The sequence below is a fragment of the Triticum aestivum genome, chromosome 7D (assembly GCF_018294505.1).
Source record: "Triticum aestivum cultivar Chinese Spring chromosome 7D, IWGSC CS RefSeq v2.1, whole genome shotgun sequence".
Lineage (NCBI taxonomy): Eukaryota > Viridiplantae > Streptophyta > Magnoliopsida > Poales > Poaceae > Triticum > Triticum aestivum.
This window is the reverse complement of record NC_057814.1, coordinates 638,328,530-638,338,607: the sequence shown is the minus strand read 5'-3', so window position 1 is coordinate 638,338,607 and position 10,078 is coordinate 638,328,530. Positions and strand designations below refer to the sequence as shown.

The following is a 10,078-nucleotide window of genomic DNA, read 5'->3' as shown; positions in this document are numbered from 1 at the left end:
TAATTGTTTTGTTGTTTCCATCCAATATAAAATATCTAGGCATTTTATAAAAATGTGTTTATTGCACCATACTGACACATGCAAATTATGGCACCTCCCGAACATTTTTGTTTTAACTTTTGAAATTTTTTATTGTTGACATTATTTTGAATTTGAATTTTGAAATGGTTTCGAATCATCGCGAGGTTAACAACAGTGACCGTGGTGACGCGGCATCATTAGCGTGGGATTACTGTAGCTTAATGATCCGGCCGTCACATAGATGTTATATGCACGAGTAGAACAGAATGAGTTGTGGGTGATAATAGTCATACTTCTTACCAGCAACGGCTTTGATTCGGCGGTATTGTTGGATGAAGGGCCCAGATCGACATTACATGACCGCGTTCATGGGAGTCGTCCTACCGACGTGCTTCGCACACAGGTGGCTAGTGGGTGTCTGTTTCTCCAACTTTAGTTGAATCGAGTTTGACTATGCCCGGTCCTTGTTGAAGGTTAAAACAGCACACTTGACAAAAAATCGTTGTGGTTTTTACGCGTAGGTAAGAACGGTTCTTGCTAAGCCCATAGCAGCCACGTAAAACTTGCAACAACAAAGTAGAGGACGTCTAACTTGTTTTGGCAGGGCATGTTGTGATGTGATGCGGTCATGACGCGATGAGATATAAATTGTTGTATGAGATGATCATGTTTTGTAGAAGTTATCGGCAACTGGCAGGAGCCTTATGGTTGTCGCTTTATTGTATGAAATGCAATCAGCATGTAATTGCTTTACTTTATCACTAAGCGGTAGCGATAGTCGTAGAAGCAATAGTTGGCGAGACGATAACGATGCTACGATGGAGATCAAGATGTCAAGCCAGTGACGATGGTGATCATGATGGTGCTTTGGAGATGGAGATCGAAGGCACAAGATGATGATTGCCATATCATATCACTTATTTTGATTGCATATGATGTTTATCTTTTATGCATCTTATTTTGCTTAGTACGGCGGTAGCATTATAAGATGATCTCTCACTAAATTTCAAGGTACAAGTGTTCTCCCTGAGTATGCACGGTTGCTACAGTTCGTCGTGCCGAGACACCACGTGATGATCGGGTGTGATAAGCTCTACGTTCACATACAACGGGTGCAAGCTAGTTTTGCACACGCAGAATACTCGGTTTAAACTTGACGAGCCTACCATATGCAGATATGGCCTCGGAACACTGAGACCGAAAGGTCGAATGTGAATCATATAGTAGATATGATCAACATAGAGATGTTCACCATTGAAAACTACTACATCTCACGTGATGATCGGACATGGTTTAGTTGATATGGATCACGTGATCATTTAGATGACTAGAGGGATGTCTATCTAAGTGGGACTTCTTAAGTAATATGATTAATTGAACTTTAATTTATCACGAACTTAGTACCTGATAGTTTTTGCATGTCTATGTTGTTGTAAATCAATGGCCCGTGCTACCGTTCCTTTGAATTTTAATGCGTTCCTAGAAAGCTAAGTTGAAAGATGATGGTAGCAACTACACGGACTGGGTCCGTAACGTGATCATTGCCGCATAGAAGAATTACGTCCTGGAAGCACCGCTAGGTGAAAAACCCGCTGGAAGAGCAACTCGGGGCGTTGTGAACGTCTGGCAGAGCAAAGATGATGACTACTCGATAGTTCAGTGTGCCATGCTTTACGGCTTAGAACCGGGACTTCAACGACATGTTCAACGTCATGGAGCATATGAGATGTTCCAGGAGTTGAAGTTAATATTTCAAGCAAATGCCCGGATTGAGAGATATGAAGTCTCCAACAAGTTGTATAGCTGCAAGATGGAGGAGAATAGTTCTGTCAGTGAACATATACTCAGAATGTCTGGGTACCACAACCACTTGACTCAACTGAGAGTTAATCTTCCTGATGATAGTGTCATTGACAGAGTTCTTCAATCACTGCCACCAAACTACAAAAGCTTCGTGATGAACTATAATATGCAAGGGATGGATAAGACAATTCCCGAGCTCTTCGCGATGCTAAAGGCTGCGGAGGTAGAAATCAAGAAGGAGCATCAAGTGTTGATGGTTAACAAGACCACTAGTTTCAAGAAAAAATGCAAAGGGAAGAAGGAGAACTTCAAGAAGAATGACAAACAAGTTGCTGCTCAAGTGAAGAAGCCCAAGTCTGGACCTAAGCTTGAGACTGAGTGCTTCTACTGCAAAGGGACTGGTCACTGGAAGCGGAACTGCCCCAAGTATTTGGCGGATAAGAAGGATGGCAAAGTGAATGGTATATTTGATATACATGTTATTGATGTGTACCTTACTAATACTCGTAGTAGCACCTGGCTAGTTGATACTGGTTCTGTTGCTCATATTTGCAACTCGAAACAGGGGCTACGGATTAAACGAAGATTGGCTAAGGACGAGGTGACGATACGCGTGGGAAATGGTTCCAAAGTCGATGTGATCGCTGTCAGCACGCTACCTCTACATCTACCTTCGCGATTAGTTTTAGATCTGAATAATCATTATTTGGCACCAGCGTTGAGCATGAACATTATATCTGGATCTTGTTTGATGTGAGACGGTTATTCATTTAAATCAGAGAATAATGGTTGTTCTATTTATATGAGTAATATCTTTTATGGTCATGCACCCTTGATGAGTGGTCTATATTTGTTGAATCTCGATCGTAGTGATACACATGTTGATAATATTTAAGCCAAAAGATGCAAGGTTAATAATTATAGTGCAACTTATTTGTGGCACTGCCGTTTAGGTCATATATATTGGTGTAAAGCGCATGAAGAAACTCCATGCTGATGGACTTTTGGAATCACTTGATGCTTGCGAACTATGCCTCATGGGCAAGATGACTAAGACTCCGTTCTCCGGAACAATGGAGCGAGCAACTGACTTATTGGAAATAATACATACTGATTTATGCGGTCCAATGAGTGTTGAAGCTCGCGGCGGGTATCGTTATTTTCTGACCTTCACAGATGATTTGAGCAGATATGGGTATATGTACTTAATGAAACATAAGTCTGAAACACTTGAAAAGTTCAAAGAATTACAGAGTGAAGTGGAAAATCATCATAACCGGAAAATAAAGTTTCTACGATCTGATCATGGAGGAGAATATTTGAGTTACGAGTTTAATCTTCATTTAAAACAATGCGGAATAGTTTCGCAACTCACGCCACCTGGAACACCACAGCGTAATGGTGTGTCCGAATGTCGTAACCGCACTTTATTAGATATGGTGCGATCTATGATGTCTCTTACTGATTTACCGCTATCGTTTTGGGTTATGCTTGAGAGACTGTTGCATTCACGTTAAATAGGGCACCATCTAAATCCGTTGAGATGACACCGTATGAACTGTGGTTTGGCAAGAAACCTAAGCTGTCGTTTCTTAAAGTTTGGGGCTGCTATGCTTATGTGAAAAAGCTTCAACTTTATAAGATCGAACCCAAATCAGAGAAAAGCGTCTTCATAGGATACCCAGAGGAAACTGTTTGGTACACCTTCTATCACAGATCCGAAGGCAAGATATTCGTTGCTAAGAATGGATCGTTTCTAGAGAAGTAGTTTCTCTTGAAAGAAGTGAGTGGGAGGAAAGTAGAACTTGATGAGGTAATTGTACCTTCTCCCGAATTGGAAAATAGTTCATCACAGAAATCAGTTCCAGTCATGCCTACACCAATTAGAGAGGAAGTTAATGATGATGATCATGAAACTTCGGATCAAGTTACTACCGAACCGTGTAGGTCAACCAGAGTACGATCCGCACCAGAGTGGTACGGTAATAATATTCTGGAGGTCATGTTGCTAGACCATGACGAACCTACGAATTATGAGGAAGCGGTGATGAGCCCAGATTACGCGAAATGGCTTGAGGCCATGAAATCTGAGATTGGATCCATGTATGAGAACAAAGTGTGGACTTTGGTTGACTTGCCCGATGATCGGCAAGCCATAGAGAATAAATGGATCTTCAAGAAGAAGACTGACGCTGACGGTAATGTTAGTGTCTACAAAGCTCGACTTGTTGCAAAAGGTTTTCGACAAGTTCAAGGAGTTGACTACGATGAGACCTTCTCACCCGTAGCGATGCCTAAGTCTGTCCGATTCATGTTAGCAATTGCCATATTTTATGGTTATGAAATTTGGCAAATGGATGTCAAAACTGCATTCCTTAATGGATACCTTAAAAAAGAGTTGTATATGATGCAACCAGAAGGTTTTGTCGATCCTAAATGTGCTAACAAAGTGTGCAAGCTCCAGCGATCCATTTATGGACTGGTGCAAGCATCTCGGAGTTGGAATATACGCTTTGATAATGTGATCAAGGCATATGGTTTTATACAGACTTTTGGAGAAGCCTGTATTTACAAGAAAGTGAGTGGGAGCTCTGTAGCATTTCTAATATTATAGGTAGATGACAAATTATTGATTGGAAATGATACTGAATTTCTGGACAGCATAAAAGGATACTTGAATAAGAATTTTTCAATGAAAGACCACGGTGAAGCTGCTTATATATTGGGCATCAAGATCTATAGGGATAGATCAAAACGCTTAATTGGACTTTCACAAAGCACATACCTTGATAAAGTTTTGAAGAAGTTCAAAATGGATCAGTCAAAGAAAGGGTTCTTGCCTGTGTTATAAGGTGTAAAATTGAGTCAGACTCTATGCCCGACCACTGCAGAAGATAGAGAGAAATTGAAAGTCATCCCCTATGCTTCAGCCATAGGTTCTATCATGTATGCAATGTTGTGTACCAGACCTGATGTGTGCCTTTCTATAAGTTTAGCAGGTAGGTACCAAAGTAATCCAGGAGTGGATCACTGGACAGCGGTCAATAACATCCTGAAATGTCTGAAAAGGACTAAGGATATGTTTCTCGTTTATGGAGGTGACAAAGAGCTCGTCGTAAATGGTTACGTTGATGCAAGCTTTGACACTGATCCGGATGACTCTAAGTCACAAACCGGATACGTATTTATATTGGTGGAGCTGTCAGTTGGTGCAGTTCCAAGCAGAGCGTCGTGGCGGGATCTACGTGTGAAGTGGAGTACATAGCTGCTTCGGAAGCAGCAAATGAAGGAGTCTAGATGAAGGATTTCATGTCCAATGAAAATCTTTTGTGACAATACTAGAGCAATAGCCTTGGCGAAGGAATCCAGATTTCACAAGAGAACCAAACGCATCAAGAGACGCTTCAATTCCATCCGCGGTCAAGTCAAGGAGGGAGACATAGAGATTGGCAAAATACACACGGATCTGACTGTTGCAGACCTGTTGACTAAGCCTCTTCCACGGGCAAAACATGATCAACACCAAGACTCCATGGGTGTTAGAATCATTACTGTGTAAGCGAGATTATTGACTATAGTGCAAGTGGGAGACTGAAGGAAATATGCCCTAGAGGCAATAATAAAGTTGTTATTTATATTTCCTATCATGATAAATGTTTATTATTCATGCTACAATTGTATTAACCGGAAACTTAGTAGATGTGTGAATACATAGACAAACAGAGTGTCCCTAGTATGCCTCTACCTGACTAGCTCGGTAATCAAAGATGGTTAAGTTTCCTGACCATAGACATGTGTTGTCATTTGATGAACGGGGTCACATCATTAGAGAATGATGTGATGGACAAGACCCATCCGTTAGCTTAGCATTAGTGATCGATTAGTTTTATTGCTACAACTTTCTTCATGACTTATACATGTTCCTCAGACTATGAGATTCTGCAACTCCCGAATACCGGAGGAACACCTTGTGTGCTATCAAACGTCACAACGTAACTGGGTGGTTATAAAGATGCTCTACAGGTGTCTCCGAAGGTGTTTGTTGGGTTGGCATAGATCGGGATTAGGATTTGTCACTCCAATTATCAGAGAGGTATCTCTGGGCCCTCTCGGTAATGCACATCATTATGAGCCTTGCAAGCGATGTGACGAATGATTTAGTTGCGGGATGATGCACTACGGAACGAGTAAATAGACTTGCCAGTAATGAGATTGAACTAGGTATGATGATACCCATGATCGAATCCCGGGCAAGTAACATACCGATGACAAAGGTAACAACGTATGTTGTTATGCGGTTTGACCGATAAAGATCTTAGTTGAATATGTAGGAGCCAATATGAGTATCCAGGTTCCGCTATTGGTTATCAGCCGGAGATGTGTCTCGGTCATGTCTACATAGTTCTCGAACCCTTAGGGTCCGCACGTTTCACGTTCGATGACGATTTGTATTATGAGTTATGTGATTTGATGACCGAAGATTGTTTGGAGTCCTGGATGAGATCACAGGGGTGATGAGGAGTCTCAAAATGGTCGAGAGGTAAAGATTCATATATTGGAAGGTTACATTTGGACATCGGAATGGTTCCGAGTGATTCGGGCATTTTTCCGGAGTACCGGGAGGTTACCGGAATCCCCCGGGGGAAATCATGGGCCTTATGGGCCATGGAAGAGAAGAGGGGACAGCCCAGAAGGGGGAGGCGCCCCCCCCCCCCCCCAAGTGGAGTCCGAATAGGAAGGGGAGGGGCGCGGCCCCCCTTTCCCTCTTCCCATCCTCTCATCCCTCCTTTTTCCCCTCCGAAGAAAGGAAGGAGGGGGGGGGGCGAATCCTACTTGGACCGGGAGCCCAAGTAGGACTGCCCCCCTTGGCGTGCCCCCTCTAGGGCCGGCCTCCTTCTCCCCCCTCCTTTATATACGTGGGCGGGGGCACCCCAAAGGCACACCAAGTCTTCTATTAGCCGTGTGCGGTGCCCCCCTCCACAGTTACACACCTCGGTCATATTGTCGTAGTGCTTAGGCAAAGCCTTGCGCCGGTAACTTCATCATCACCGTCGCCACGCCGTCATGCTGACGGAAATCTCCCTCGGCCTCAACTGGATCAAGAGATCGAGGGACGTCATCGAGCTGAACATGTGCTGAACGCGGAGGTGCCGTACGTTCGGTGCTTGGATCGGTTGAATCGCGAAGATGTTCGACTATATCAACAGCGTTACTAAACGCTTCCGCTTTCGGTCTACGAGGGTACGTGGACACACTCTCCTCTCTCGTTGCTATGCATCTCCTAGACAGATCTTGCGTGATCGTAGAATGTTTTTTGAAATACTGTGTTCCCCAACACCAGGAACAGGCACGCGTTCGGCCCCATTCATTTGTAGCGTGTACGCTCTCTAGCACGCCGCTAAAGTTGCACATAGTGGTAGCGCGCATATCTCTCCATGCTCGCCTGTAGTGCAAGCATCTATATAACTCATTTAAAATTTAAAATCCATTAAAGGAGAGTTGTTGTGTTTGAATGTTGCAACTTCTTTCAAGAAAGACATATGCACACTAAAAATATTGAAACAGAAAACCCATGTATACAAACTTTTGTAGTCAAATAAACGACAACGCTATACCATCTCTCTCCAAACCGGATCATGCTTCAGACCTTGGAAACTTCAAATATCCCGTGGAGATCCCTTTGGTTTCTAAGGAACATATATGAAAACATGTGTGCAACACTTTGAAATTATAACCACAGTTTCGAGTTGTCATATAATGACCATGCCAAGTTTCATTTTTTAGACCGTGTTTACATTTTTTAAATTCAGAACAAATTACAAAAATTGTTGTGGTTGAATTATCCCATAAAAATTAACACATGTAATTTTCCTTAAAATCCTAAAATGCATAAACACTACCATTAGCATGTGATACTTGTGAACGCGCAGCTAGTAGCATCACTTGCGGTGTGTAGGCGTAGGCAAACGCTGCTAGTTGTATATATTAAATTCCCTTGAAATTTTACAGCAACCCAAAATAAATCCATAATTGGATATCTAACTACACAATCGTGGATATTACATGTATACAAACTTTGGAAGTGAAGTAAATGACAACACTACCACCTCTCTCTCAAACAAGATACACTTCTCCATTTCGAAATTTCGAATCTCCCGGGAATATCCAATGGGTTTCTTTGGAACCTTTATCAATCTTTTGTGTAACACTTTGCAATTATAACCATAGCTTCAGGTGGTCATATAATGACACCATGAAAACTTTCAAAAATATAGACCGCGTTATTTAAAAAAAATTAAACACCATTTACAAATAATTAATCTGTTTGAATTGTCACATAAAAATGTTAGGTTTTTCAATCATTTTCAGCAAAACACCAAAGTGTACACTTAAAATCTTGTATAGCAACAAATTGGGAAACAAAACCCACAAAAATTGGCCCCAAACAACTAAAATCCGTGTATCTTATTAGTCTACACACAACTAGTTTAACTGACAATGGTGCTTGCATGTAAGTACATGCCGCTATATAATTCACATGCTTGAAGCGCCCTGTATATGGCACACGTGGCTGGTATATTGCCATACAATTTGTCACATTTACACGGGCTTATTAACTTAGCTTCCCACCGGCACATCACTCTATCAACTCTCTCTCACACTCTCGACTCCCCCCCTCACCCCCCCATGTGCACAACGACATAGTCATCGATCATCATCTGGTCGCCACCGGCCCCTGCGACAGGCTCCTATCGTTGCCTATGCCGCCCCAGCTGGCCGATGACTCCCCCTGGAGGCGCCCCCTCCTACCGGCCGACATCGTCCCTGCCCTGCCAACCACGCCATTGCCCCGGCCGCCTCCTCTGCTTCACGAGAGGGAGGACGAATGAACAAAAAGGTAGCAAAGTACAAACGCCAACTCTGCTTCAGGTCATCACTCTGTTCCCTTTCTCGCATACTCTCGCCTCTATTCTCCACTCCCCACATCGTCGTAGTTGCCGGTCATTGTTTGGAAGCTGCCGGGCACTACACCTGACTCCTATAGACTCCGATGTTGCCCCAGCCGGACTACGCCTCCCCCTAGCGACATGCTCTTCCTGCCGGCTGACATCGCCCCTGCCCGGCCGACCGCGCAACTTTCCCGGCCGCCTGCTCTGCTCCACGAGAAGGAGGACAAATGAAACAGAAAATAGCAAAGTACAAACATGAGCTCTACTTCAATGTTCAGAAATTATGAAACCAAAATGGTTGAGAAAATTTGTACAAACGTGTTGATTGGGTATGTGTGGTGGGATGGATGACTGCATTTTGTGTTAGATGCGGCAAAATAGTAAAACATGCATACCTTATTTTCACAAAGAAAAAAAAAACTACCTGCATACCGTGCTAAGAGCATCTCGCCGTTTAATCTTTTTGTACAAGGAAGGAAAAAAATCTAAAATAAAAACAGCGGTGGTAGGGATTTTAAAAAAGACTTACATCACTGGTTAGCTACGCCAGTGAATGCTTTTCACCTCGGCAGACCTGTGCGGCCAGGTTAGCTAGCATAGCTGGCTCATGAATAACCGTCATCGGTGGTGCCTCAGCAGACCTGTTCAACCAGCTAGCTAGCATAGCTGGTGCATGAATGCTTTCCTCGGCGATGAATAACTCAGTACCAGGATTTTTAAACCGCTAGATACGTTTCTCAGCCACCGGTGTGGTACTAATCAAACGTCGAACCGACCGGCGCGCTCGTTCCAGGTCCACGGTCGCTGGGCCCTTGCCGTGTTCAGCCCACCAGGTATGGACGTACCGCTGGGCCGCCCTGTTCTTGGGCCCACCATCAGCTACGTCGTTAATAATCGACAAGAGGGAAGAAAAGACCAAGATGCGTTACTTGATTGGATTTCGAACGCGGCAAGGTGCAGTCATTGACCTTCTGACACGTTTAACGTAGACTGCTTCGTCTACTTGTCCTAGGACAGATCTTCACCGGTGTCCCCGTTGGTAATTTCTCTTTTTGCACCGCATAGTGTTAACTTTTACACGTACATTAGCACATACTAGTATAATGCCCGTGCGTTGCTACGGGCTCCTTGTATATGACAATGGTTCTATGATATATACTTTACCCTCGTACTAATCATGCTTACCCATCATTGTCGACCTTTTTTTAATGTAAAGACCCTCTTTCTCACCCTGTCTCTCATCTCCACTCTCTTCTTTCTTTCGCTCCATCCATTTCCCTATTGTGCCCCCATCTTCTCCATCC

The 10,078-nt window shown here is 43.4% G+C and overlaps 1 long non-coding RNA gene across 1 annotated transcript in view; it reads right to left on the bottom strand.

The window, feature by feature from the left end:
* The window catches only part of LOC123168649 (uncharacterized), a 32,153-nt gene extending 22,667 nt beyond the window's left edge, over window positions 1-9,486 (bottom strand). The window contains exon 1 of the long non-coding RNA XR_006484463.1: window positions 9,339-9,486. This is a non-coding gene — a long non-coding RNA (uncharacterized lncRNA). The remainder of the gene's footprint in view (window positions 1-9,338) is intronic.
* Between the last annotated feature and the right edge of the window lie 592 nt (window positions 9,487-10,078).